At 38.5% G+C, this 13,876-nt stretch overlaps 1 long non-coding RNA gene across 1 annotated transcript in view; it reads left to right on the top strand.

Moving 5' to 3' along the window:
* The window catches only part of LOC131187679 (uncharacterized), a 100,573-nt gene that overhangs the window by 38,589 nt on the left and 48,108 nt on the right, over positions 1 to 13,876 (top strand). Inside the window, exons 2-3 of the long non-coding RNA XR_009152598.1 lie at positions 3,310 to 3,569; positions 8,756 to 8,931. This is a non-coding gene — a long non-coding RNA (uncharacterized LOC131187679). The remainder of the gene's footprint in view (positions 1 to 3,309; positions 3,570 to 8,755; positions 8,932 to 13,876) is intronic.

A 13,876-nucleotide genomic window follows, 5' to 3' on the forward strand; every position in this document is an offset into this window, starting at 1 on the left:
CTGGGAGCTGAAGTCCACAAGTCTTAAAGTTGCCAAGGTTGGAGACCTCTGGTTTAAAATGTAGCCTCTAGTAAGTAGATTTGCCAAGTATAGTTGGTTTCATGAGAGAATGCGGTGGGAATAGAAAGAGTAGGATTAGTTTGTTTTTTAGAAATAATTTACCTTATTTTCTTCCCCCAAGGAGCAGAGTTACTGATGAAGCCAGGCTGTTAAGCTTAGCGATGATGTGCCAGCAAGTTTCTCAAGGCTAGTCCTGGGAAAATAAAGAATATCCAATTATAGACGCATGGAAAGCTTCCATCTTTGACCACAAACATCTTCTAGCTTAAATGAAAGAACCAGAGAGAAAGAAAAAATATTCCAGAAAAACGTTTTAATCTTCTTAATTTGAGTTCACACACTGTTGTATTGTTAAATAAATCTCAATGTTGGTTTCATACATAAGCCAGGAGAGTTAAAAAAAATTAAGATGGTGCTTGTCCCTGTGCAATCAAAGCCCTTTCCCTTTGTCATTGGTTGATTATGTGTCATCAAATAAGTTCAGCTCTTACCAGTTAATTGATAGCTTCTCTCCATGATAATCTTTCCCTAACCTGATCAACCTTCAGTCAACCAATAGTGCACTTATAACTGATTCCACCTTGTTACTCATTCTCCTCCTTCCTTCCATTTTTCCAGAGAACTAGAACTTCACATATTGTATCCAAAATAAGATAATTTGAGTCTGTTCATTGTGTCTCGAGTGAGAACGCTTGGTTGATTTGTTTGATGATCCTTTTGTTTCCCCTTAATTATCTATGTCAAACTCATGTCATTATCACATGACGTATTGCGACTTTTTTCCCTTCTCCAAACTGGGCATGGGCATGGCCAACTTGACTCGCATCTGGCTCGCAGCCCACGAGTTTCACAGCCCTGATCTATGGTATTGCCCAACAGTTTTCTCCAACATTAAAGTTCAAAAAGTTCAATATTTTTTCTATCCTGCTTCTTCAAAGTCAAACTTTCACTTCTACAGATTGTCATGGGAAAACCCATTGCTTGAACAATTCTCTATTTTTTGTAGGTACATCCTACAAAATGTAGGTTTTGTAGGTATATCCCAGCTCTGAATATCTTTTCCAGGCCTTCATTGCTACCCTACCAAGTGCTAGTCTGCAGCATATTTCTTGATTGCCAGTTCCTTTATGGTGGAATTGTGATTCTCTTGGTAAAATACAGGAATAATTTATCACTGCCTTTTACCACACAGTATGAAATTATGCCTTTGCTGCTGTGATCATTTGTGTCACTGCTGCCCAATATAGATGCTTGTTTGCTTTAGCTGCACAGCTGGGATGACCTTCCTACCTTGGGTGACCTGGCTGGGACTATATACTCTTGACACACACTCATATGCTCATCCTTTCCATGAACATCTCTCCCTAACACAATGAGGAAGATCAGCAGGGCTTGGGGTGTATGGATAACCTTTTGTACTTGTTCACAACCCTCCTTTGAGTGTAGTTTTGCAATCTTGCCATCTTGATTTTTTCCCCCTTCTCTACTACCCCTGCCTATTGGCAGTGGTCCCTTTGGTGTGCTAAATTCTGAATTCTCCCAATATGCCAAGCTAGAACTACAAAAACCACGTTGTGCCTTAGTGTGGGGTGAGAACCAAAGCTCTGTGAAAAGTAGGTCTCTGGTTGAATAGTGAGCTTCACTGATTCCCAGGATTGTCATAGGCAAAAGCCCAGACTACAAAGAAAGGATGCCCTTTCCCAGGGGATGAGAACTTTTGGATTCTGGTACTACCTTGGCCTCTATTATTCAGAATAAGTTAGATCAGTGATGGCTAAACTTTTCTCGACTGACAGCCCAAAGCATGCACCCCCCCCCAAATGCAATGCATGCATGATCCCCGTGCATGCCCTCCTGTGCATGCTAACGTGACCCCATCCCTCATGGCCCCCCATGTGTCCCCACATGCGCCTCCCACATGTGCCCCCCCACATGCAGCCCACATACGCACATTCACACCATGCATGCACCCCACACAAGCAACCCCCACATGTACCCCGCCCCTCATGAATGCACGTGTGGGCCCCCCGCATGCACCCCACCCCCCCATGCATGCACAGCAGAGACCCAAAGACCAGCTGGCCGGTGGGAGGCATTCACGCATGTGTGGCAGAACTGAGCTGGGCCGACGGCTTGCGTGCCCACAGAGAGGGTGCTGTGTGCCACCTCTGGCACATGTGCCATGGGTTCACCATCACAGAGTTAGATCAACAATTCTTATTGCCAAGTAAGTGCAAATAGGCTTTACACCTTTTGCATTTCAGTTATAACTTCAGAAGTCCTTATCATTTTCTCATTTGAATGAAAGCTCTGAATGCTGCCAATTCCTCTGAAAATAGCCCTGCTTAAGGCCAATGAGCACCTAGAGCACCTTATAGAAAACAACTGTTCTGTTTTTGTTATTTCTTAGCCAAAATAAGATTGCAGGATCAGGTGGTGCCTCAATGTACATAGGATCCATGTACCATTACTTATCCTATATGATCAAATTCTATGAATACATTATGCAATATAAAAGAATATGATGTGAGTTTGGTTGTGACTTAGAAGCAAATAAATAAAGTTAGTTCTCAGTCATTATTTGGGTATCGGCAGAATAACTTATTCTGGGGTAAAACGCTGCTGCAAACCATTTGTAGCATCTTATTTTGTTGAGTCTCTCTTCAGATCCTGAGAAACAAAATCAACTTTGGAAGTAGACTTATAGTAAGTATCTAGAAAGTACATAATAAGTAGCCTACACAGTAGTGAGTTTGCACAGTGCGCATACAATAAATACTGCACATTGAGTAAAACAATCAGTTATCTTTCCCTCCCTCCCTTTATTACTTTCTGATATTCACATGCTGTTAGCACCCACACACAATCATGCACATAACACACTCCCATTGAGAAAAAAGCCAAAGAAAAATAAAAAGAAAGCAACCCTTCCCTTTGACATGATATTGATTTTACAATTAACTGTTGCATTTGTTAAGCTGATGAGGTGAATGGATAATAACAAATACGATTGAGACTAGATTACCTAATTTTTACAGAAACACAGATTTTGGAATTAGTTTACTGTCTCTCTATGCTGGGCTGCAAAGAATTCTATTGAATCAAATTTTGAACCCCTTCTACCATGCCAGTTAGTGATGGTTTCAATTTTGCCCTTCTTGTGGCCACTTTGTTTTTCTCTTTCTGTTAATAAATCTTTTTCAGCCTGTTCTTTTCTTACTTCACCATCGAATGTCTGGTTATTTACAGCTAGCAGAGGATGGCCAATACCTTCTCTTCCCTGCTGTGTTGCACTGTCCATCCCTATGCTTCATGCACTTCTCGACAAAGCTTTTCCACCATGCAGCTTTCTGGCCTGTCTACATTTGAAAAGAGACAGCTTAGCCAGTCAACACTACCATAGCTGGAGACAACCTGTGGCGTCCCCAAGGATGACAGATGGAAAGACCCACGGCCACCAGAGACCAAGTAGCAGCTGCCCTTTGCCAATCAAGGGGAAGACAGCAGGGGTAAGTCTTCCTAAGTCAAACAGGCTAAGACCTTATCGGGTCAGTACACAGGTGTACTACTCCCTGCAGAGAAAAACAAGGCTTCTTTTAGCTAGCCAATACATGATGGAAGTGTCATCTTTTAAGCAAAGAGGAGCTTCACTTTAGTGTCTGCCTTGTTTGCGCCTTCATATTTTCCCCACCCCAAAGCTGAACAAACATTTCCTTGAAATGGATGCTGATTTTTCTTTATTTGTCCACTTTTGGTCTTCATGTATATAATTCCCTCCTTTTGTTTTTATCTAGTTGCTGCCCCTCTAATCCCTGAACTATCATGAATCCTGCATCCTCTGACAAGATGGCTGTGATTTTTGAAAGGAATAGTTTAAAAGAAATACAATTAATACAAACTAAGTAGACTAGATCTGGGGCTGAAGAAATTAGCAAGTGAGAACTGCCCCTTAATCAAGCAGGTTATTGCCAGACTAGGTAACCTCTCTTCTCACCCTCAGTCATTAAATTAATATTGTAAAACCTGGATTCTCAAGTTGGAAATTTAAAACTCGTAGGAAGAATGATTACAGCATCATTTTTGTTCCTGAAATGGCTCATGATTCTTGATGAGATCAGAAAACAAATCTTTATCATATAAAGAAAAGAAAAGGCTGTTCCTTAAGCACTCTATCTTCTAATATTTGATTATTGCCTAGTTTCCACTTTTTCTGGAGGCACCCTTAGTTATTAGTATTGCTAAGATGAACATATATGTATGCATTTAAGACAAACCAACCTGAAATTGAGAATGTAAGAGCTTCTATTCAAAATAAATTTTAAGGAAACCATTCATACTATGCTTCCACCAGGCAAATATGTACTTTCTAACTAGTTAGGTAATGAAATGCCTACAAGAAAATAAGCAAGCTCAGAGAGCACCAAGCAGGAACCCTCATTTCAACCCTGAGCTACAAATATTCTCCTTTATTGGTACTTTCTAATCTTTTTTATATATATATATATATCTTCCAACATCAAGAATTAGTAAACTTGGTTTAATTGTCCCAGAGTGAATCATAGTACACGAGGCTCTTAAATGAAATCTCAGGGATAGAGTTCATTTGATATCTAAAAGTCAATAACACAGCTCATTATTTTATTTATAATTTATTGCATAGTATCTTCTCAAACACTAACATATATTTCTATATTTTTTATTATTAAGATTATAGAAAGTTTATAGTTATTAATTAATAGTTAATCAATGCTTAGACTGTTAGAGAGTCAAAGAGATCAGAGGATTGCTTTTAAGTAAATATTGATGTTTCTGTAAACATAACATAATTCTATAATATGCCCAAGATATTCATCCATTAATACAAATATCACCGGAGACTATCTTCTCTGACTAGAGGCCATTGATATATTACCAACCTATGTGTACAAATTCCCTAAAATAGAATCAGCACATGATCATTTTTTTTTACATAATCATACTTGTTATATAAAGAAATAGAAACCTTAGAGCCTCAGGATGCAATTCACAAGCAGTTAGGCGTACAAAGCTGTGATTTCCATAGTTGTAACTATGATTGTGAAATATGAACCATAACAAAGACTGAACTAAGAAAAATGGATATCTTTGAAAAATGGTGCCAGAGGAAATTATTGAGAACATCTTATCATAAGAAATACAGATCTTTCAGTATTAGATGAAGTAAAATTGCATATATCACTAAAAGCATTAATACTTAAGCTAAAAATTAAATATTTTAAAATGTTTAAGGGCACAAGAGAGAAGGAGGAGAACTTATTATTTGGAATAACTGAATGCAAACAAAAGGAAGCTGAGAGAAAGCAATACAATTAAAAAATAGCAGGAATGATCCAAGGATGAGCCATGAGTTTCCAAAAACTCAAACAAGCAGTAACTAATAGATAGTCCTCACAAAGTGATTCCCATCAAATTACAAAGAGTTGAAAAAAGTTGTGAAACACAACTTCTGTTAATTCCAATAAGATCTTTGTTTGCCTATAGGACTTCAGTCTAAATAATTCAGATGGAACAAATGGACTTCAACTATTTTACACTATCGATTTTATGTGATAGTTGGGTTGGCCTACATTTGGGTGTTCTTACTTATTTACTTTCTTTATTGAACTAATTGTCTGAAAACATCAAATCAGACATTGTGAATGATGCAGCTGGAAAATCTCACATATGAAAGGCAAATCAATTAAATTCCATTTCCAATTCTGATGAATATGAGATCATCAAAGAAAAAAATTGAAAAAAATCTTGTTCACACTGAAGGACTCATAGCTAAGAACAATATAATTAAAGCTGCTGTCTTAGGAACCATGGGAATGGACAGAGCTATCTAGCCTTCCCATCCCCTAATTTCAATGCCCTTGGGATTATATTATTGATCCTTGAATGATGGTGAAAATGCAAATTGGACATTCTTGGGTTGGATCTAGAAACATTTAACCATCCTGGATTGGACAGAAATTGCAGGTCCATAGCTGGCATTCCCCCCCCCCCCGTTCTTCTATCACCTCTTACCTTGCTGAAAGGATTTAGTGGTCTTTCCACATGATTTGTCCCTTCACTATATTCCTTGGGTTGCTACTATCCTATTCACAGACAAACTGACAGTTTAAACTGAAAGAAAGAGGTTACTAACCAAATACCTACAACATACACCTAATTTCATGACTGAAAGCAGTGTAAGCAGTTGTACCTTAGAAGTGAATTCACTCTGGATAATACAACTTAGAAAAACTGGGAGATACATTTAAGACTGCCTTATCTTCAATATGGAAATCTGAGTATGAAAACAAATTGCAATTCATCCTGATCACACTGCAATATGTTGCTGTATTAACCCAAATCATACAGTTGGTAGCCTTGCAACAAATCGATAGACATTCCTGTTTTGCAGTTGTTAACCAGTCTAAGCATTGATTGACCATTTATTAACAGCATTAATCATTGCTAAATATTTATAAAAATATAAGAGGTTCTATTAGTGTTTGGGAATATATATATATTCCCAAACCTTAAAGCCAAACCTTAAAGCCAACTGACACGATATTGACTTTAAAAAGACCAGAACTATCGCCAAAACTGAACACTTTAACAACAGAATAATCAGAGAAGCCATCGAGATAGAAAAACGCCCACACAGCATGAACAAACGAGATGATACCTCCTGCCTACCAGCCATTTGGAAACCCGCCCTTATTGACAAACGAGTCCTTAACACGAGGAATGACACCAGACCCACACTCACGAGGTCCACACAGGATGTCACCACCACACATCCACCCAGAAAGCAGACCCAAACCCACACTGATCAGGAAGCACGACCAAGGACCAGAAGCCAGACCGCAGCTGCAACATTAGCCATTTCAAACCCCTCCAATCCATACATGCAGCAGACTGACACCCACTATGAAGATGTAGCACGACCACGACCACGAAGCCAAACAGCAGCAGTGCAGCTCACCAGCTCAAATCCCCCTGCAACTCAGACTAATTTGAGCACAACCAAGCCCCCACCCAAACAGGACACACCCCCAGCCAATCAGAGCACAAAAAAACCTCCATCCAATCAGAGCACAGCCAAGCTCCCACCCAATCAGTTCAAACCCCCACTAGCAGTTAAAAAGGAAGAAACAGCTGCAATCACACATTGCTCCCAGAAGCACAAAGCTGAAGCCTGAAGATGACGAATGAGACTTCGTCGAAACGTCGCCAAGACACTTCCAATTTTACGCGGGAGAAAACCTGAATAACCAAAGACCTACATACAAACACCCGCGAAAACCTCAGAAAACAAATATATATATATATATATACACACACACATACATACACATACATACATACATATGTATATATATAAATATAAATAAAACAAAACCTATATAATTATTATAATTATTGGCTTCTCGACATCACACACATTATATTGCTCAGCTTTCTAGGGTTCTCATTTTAAAACTTCACATATTATGATTTGCTCCAGAACAATCAAACCAGGTTTAGTGATACCTGATATTGGAAGATGTGAACAGATTAAGCGAAAGTTAAATAGAGAGCACATTTTGCCTAATGAAAGGATACTATAAATGGTTTCCTTAAAATTTATTTTAATGAAACTCTTACATTCTTCATTTAAGGCTGATTTGTCCTGACTTTTGTTAATATTTGCTAACCAGCTATAATGGGGACTCGGTGGCTCAGAGGCTAGGACGTTGAGCTTGTCAATCAAAAGTTCAGCAGCTCGGCGGTTCGAATCCCTAGTGCTGCCGTGTAATGGGGTGAGCTCCCGTTACTTGTCCCAGCTTCTGCCAACCTAGCAGTTGCGAAAGCACGTAAAAATGCAAGTAGAAAAAATAGGGACCACCTTTGGTGGGAAGGTAACAGCGTTCCGTGCGTCTTTGGTGTTGAGTCATGCCAGCCACATGACCACAGAGACGTCTTCAGACAGCGCTGGCTCTTCGGCTTTGAAACGGAGATGAGCACCGCTCCTTAGAATCGGCAACGACTAGCACGTATGTGCGAGGGGAACCTCTACCTCTAACAAGTTATAAGGCAACAAAATATGGCATATTTTTCTTGGTGCATGCAGAAATAAAAAATATAAAACAGGATAAAGAAGATATGTAAGACAAGGCTGATTCTGTGAGATTTAGAAATTGTTCTAATAGATACAGTACATCAAACATGGATGGCAAAAGGGATTGTTGTTAAACAATTTCCCTTGAAACCTTGTACCCATTTTCTCCTCTGCTTAATTTTAGAAAGATATAAAACATACACTTTTATGTTTAGAGATGAAAATTTCATCTCTAGAAGACCTTACCTGAATAGTAGAGAAGTTACCATTTTTCAATTAGTCTCTTATGTACACAACTAGAAAAATAAAGGCAACACTTTGATCTCTTTTCTCCCTGTTTCTTTTTTGGATAAATGGAATTTTGTAAGAAAGTATAAAGCAATTTTCATTCTTTCCCCTTTTTTTCTACCCCAGAATGCAGGTCTGATAATGTATAGACAAGTATGAGCTGATCAAAATTGTTTCTCTGTTGTTCATAAGCATACTTAGGTTGTAAAACCTATACTGAGGGAACTTTACTGCAATTAAATATGGTTTGTCCAGTACAATACAATACAAATTGTATTGTTATATCTTTTTCAGCAGCCCGACTCTAATGTAGACATATGGAAAATATCCTGAGAAGAGAGAAATGTTTTATAAGGCTGCACCATATTGATGTTCAGAAGATGGTAACAATCCTACAGTGAGTCCGGTTGGTTGTAATTTTGAATAGAGGCCATGGTGAATCCTGTTGGCAGATCTGTCTTTCACATTACTTGGTAAATATTGCTGCATTTTTTTCCTTAAACTGGGCTCTGTTTCTATATGGTGTACATCTGGAATTTGTGACAAAGTCATTTCTAACAGATAATTTTCAAGAGCAACATTTGTGTTCCAATTTTAAGTGGTGTACCTTTAAAACAGAATTCTATAAACAGACTCAGATATTCCTGCGCCCTAAACATTACTTTAGATTAAGAAAAATACATCTAATAATTGCATGAAGAAATGCACACTGTACCAAAAGGTCCAAAACAATTCTTTTCTGTAAATATTTGTACGGTCAGAAGGTAAAATGTTAAACTGTAATTCTCAACTTCTATTTTTTTAGCCTACTAACTAAGGTTTTTAACAATAACTAGGCAAAGACCTTTTCCTTGATTTCTGTGCAATTCTCACTTCGTTTGTGTCTTCAGAAGAAGGACAGTTCACCTGCACATCTCCTCACTTACTTTTGTGCTGTTTGTTGTCCCTGGAGCACTGGTTCTGAAACAAATTCCCACAGTGCTACTCCACTCTGCTCAACTTGTAATGAACCTGTATCTCTGGTGAGATAAAAGGCTGGTGAGACAGATGGGAGATTGGCTTTATTATAATGATCAGGGGGGGAAAAAGCCCTTCAGATTTATTTATTTGATTTCCCCCCCCCTTTTTCATGTGTCATCCTTCTAAAGGGGCCCAGCCTTGTCATATGTTCCTGCAGGGTCTCTTGAGACTAAGCCTAATGATTTTAAGACATAACACTCTTAGTGTGGCATATTAACTTCAGCTAACAAAGTAGAGTGGATTTTAACCCTACTTGCACCTTTCATTGCAGAGTTCATTGACAAGGCTTACAATATAGTTCTTCTACATTAATTTCATCTCTATGGTAGAAACAATATTCCCCAAATCTCAGTAATTTCCCTTTAATGGATTTTTCTTTGTATGTGAAAGTTCTGCAGAAGTCTGACAGAAGTTTTGTTTTGCTTCAAGCCCATGGACTCTGCTGCAGTAACAATTTTCCAACAAAAATTGATCTGACTACTTCCACAGTTTTCTTTCTGAAGAGAGCCTGGGATTTAAAATGTACACTAAGAAATCTATTGCTTTTATCTCCCTTATAGTGGTAGCAAATTCCTGTAACATAAAACTGATTCACATATAACACTTTTTCAGAGCTATGCCTTTACTCTGCCAACATCTTGCAATACATTAGAACGTAATCTGGGGGAGGGGATAATACAATAATTTCTTTCAGATTTTTGGTTAAATTCTACGAATTTAAATGTTCTATGCAAAAGTCCAAACTCAGTGAAACAAATTGTTGCAGCATCCAATCTGAGTCAGTCACCAGGACGAGAGGTTTTGCCTTCCGAGCTTTCAGACTCGTGCTGGAGCCCATATGCGGCAGGATCAAATCTGGGTCAGTCGTATTCAGGGACTTGTGCAGGGAACTTCTCTCTAGATGGGCTCTAGCACGAGTCCAAAACCTCAGAAGACAAAACTGCTGGTCCTGGTGACCGACCCAGATTGGATTGGATCCTGCAACATTAACCTTCATGTATATTCATGTATATTCACATATACATGTAATTCATGTATATTCACCTTCATTCGTGAAACAAATTATATTCAGTCCTACAAACAGAAGCCTCACAGGATGGAGTGGGACCTTAGAAAATAGACTTAAGTTTTGATTTTTAAGCTTTGAGGTACCTCAAATAGTCAAAGAAAGCATTTTCGTTGGTTGATTAGCCAAACCAATTGTTCACACTACTAATCTTATTGAAGTTTGTGTGATTTGCACTTTTCCTAATGATTTTAGTATATAACCCAGGATTTAAGCTAATGACAAGGACCTTCCTGACGTAAATCTTTATTGCTATTAGAATTTATCTTACAGCATGAACATACAGTACCAGTCCTGTTGCATGTTTTTTTATTAGAAAAGTTTTCAGTTAGAAGTCGTTTAAAGTAATTTAATTGTTAAATGTTAGTTAAAGTGTATCGCGTAATAGATTTTTGTCTTAGCACAGGCATAGCTCTAATGCATCCTTCAATAATATGAATTGAAAATACAGTATGATTGGCCAAGTGAATTCATATTTTGGAAGAGGTGAGAATGGCATGCAGTCTGCTTTCTAGTCAACATTATTTCATGCCCTTTTAGCACAAGATGTAAATATCAAAATGACTTTTTGATATGAGCAAATATTTGAGCTGCATTATAAGAAGAAGATTCTCAGTTAAAAAATTATTTTGTGAATCAATAGCCAACTGGGTCAATGATCATTTCACCTCAGGCTCTCAATTAAATCCTAAACCTTAGTTAGTATTTCTTAATTGACTTTGGTCTTAACTTTTTAAAACAGCCTGACTTGAATCTTCTATCTGTAGCTCAGTCAAGAGAACAACGATGGTAATATATCAAAATTGAAAACAACCAAAAGATATAATCTAAGGGGTTAGATAAAATTGAAGAGTATCTGTTCATGGCTGGTTAGTCTTGATAGCTGCTACCTCCAGAATCAAAGGCAGTACTTCTTGTGTAGCAATTACCAGGAAAACAAAGGTAGATGGAAGCTAACACTCTTTTGTGAGCTTTCTTGATGCATCTGGTCCAGTTGTGGGACTAAATGGAACTTCGGCCTGAACCTATGCCAGTTCTAAATGAAGGAATTTAGTACATTTATTTGAGTGAATTTGTCCTCCATTTTCCTTTCCTTTCCTTTCCTTTCCTTTCCTTTCCTTTCCTTTCCTTTCCTTTCCTTTCCTTTCCTTTCCTTTCCGCTTTGCTTTGCTTTGCTTTGCTTTGCTTTGCTTTGCTGTCCTGTCCTGTCGTGGTCTTCCATCCTCTTCACTCCATTCCTATATCATCCATCTCACTGATACAGTATATTACAGTATAATAAACAGTAAAAAGTACTAGAAAACAAAATTATACAAATCGAATAGAAAGGCTAAAACCCAAAAAGATGGGTAGCATGGGGTGGATGGGTGGGATCTTCTCTACCTGGTGAACCACTCTTGGGCCATCAGCAGGGGTGAAATGCTCCCAGTTCAGACCGGATCACCTGATCCGGTAGCGAGGGCGGTGGGTGGTTTGGAGAACCAGTAGCAAAAATCCCTGCCCCCGTCACCCCTCTGTGCCCAGCTGAGACGTGCAATCATCAGACTTTTTTTTTTACTTTTAACAAAATTATACTTTTACTTAAGTATATTATACTTTTATAATATATTATACTTTTATAATATATAAAAGTATATATAATATACTTTAAAATTATACTTTTACTTAAAATTTACTTTTAACAAAATTAACTTTTTTTCTTCGGCCGAAATAATGCTTTTAAAAGTAAAAAAAAAAGCCTCTAATGATCGCGTGGCTCAGCTGAGATCGTCAGAGCCTTTTAAAAGCATTTTTTCTACAACCTCTTCGGCCTTTTTTTTCTTTTAAAGGCAAAAAAAAAATGCTTTTAAAAGAAAAAAAAAAGCCTCTGACGATCAGGCAAATCAGCTGGGATTGTCAGAGGATTACCCTAGATAGACCTGATACATAATCTGAAGCTACTCCTAGACTTGTGACTCCTGCTCAAAGAGCAGGTAACTGTCCTATCTAGAGAAGCCTTCCACAACTTCATGTTGTGTGCCAGTTGTACCCTTTTCTGAATTGTGAGACTCAGCACACAGTCACTCATGCCCTGTTCATCTCCCTGTTGAATTACAACAATGCTTGAAGAGTATTTTGAAGCTTCAACCAGTACAGAATGCAGTAGCATGTACAAATCTGGAGGCCCCTTGAGTAACAGGTGTGACCCCACTGTAATGCAAGCTGCACTGACTGCCGGGTTGCTTCTGGGTTCAATTTGAAGTGTTGGTCATTACCTTTAAAACCTTTTATAGTATGGATCCAGTGTAGCTGAGAAACCATCTCATCCCAACAGGACTAGCCCACCTCACTTGCTCTAGCAGAAAGGGCTTACTTTGGATGCCATCTGCCAAAGCATGTTGTCTGGCAGGGCCTAGGAGAACAGGCTTTTCTCTTGTGGCCCCATCCTCTGGATTATTCTCCCATCAAAGATTAACTCCACCCCATATTCCTGGTTCTGCTGCTTGGCTGAGGCCCAATGGTGAAATGTAAAATTTGTTACTACTGGTTCTGTGGGCATGGTTTGGTGTGAGGAAGTAATGTGACTGGGTGGGCGTGGCTTTTAAAGGTAGGACAGCGGCGGGGGGGGGGGGGAAGAAAGCCAAGAAAATACAGGTCTAATCATGTAGAAACTGGATAATTAGTAATAGGTGATGTTGAAGAGAAATGGTGCCTTACCTTGTTATTGTTATATCACTAAGAGAATGAGGGAACTACAACTGAGAATAGACCAGGAGACAGTAACACAGAATTTAGCTAATTTATATGAATTCATGTCTCCGCAGTCAGATAAATTACTACCTGTGTGCTAGCAAGGGTTGATTTTAGCAGTCTTCTCAATGGTCTTTGAGAACTTCTGGAGTTCCAAAAGACTGGATGACTGCATATGCCGTCTCTTATTTCCAAAAAAAGGAAGCAGGACAATTCAAGAAACAGTATCTATCAGATCTATCAGCTTTGTCTTGATAATGGAAAAGGTCTTCAAAGAGATTATTGGATAATCACGCTACAATTAACAGAAACAGGAATGAATTTGTCACAAATTGTGCCAGAGTAAGTTTATTGATCTGGGAGTGGTCAAGGGAATGATAAAGATACAGGGTACCTGGACCTTAACAACAATTTCAATAGACCATCTCATGATATTCCCTTCATAAATGGTAGCATATTGGCTGTATAATACAGTTGGACTCAGAGTTAGCTGAATGATCACATCCGAAAAGTATTCATTGATGGTTCCATTTCAGCATGGCAGAAAGAATGAAGTAGAGTGCCCCAACTTCTCTTCTAGGTGCTGTGCTATTCAACATTTT

Source organism: Ahaetulla prasina, chromosome 1, assembly GCF_028640845.1.
Source record: "Ahaetulla prasina isolate Xishuangbanna chromosome 1, ASM2864084v1, whole genome shotgun sequence".
NCBI classification, from domain to species: Eukaryota; Metazoa; Chordata; class Lepidosauria; order Squamata; family Colubridae; genus Ahaetulla; species Ahaetulla prasina.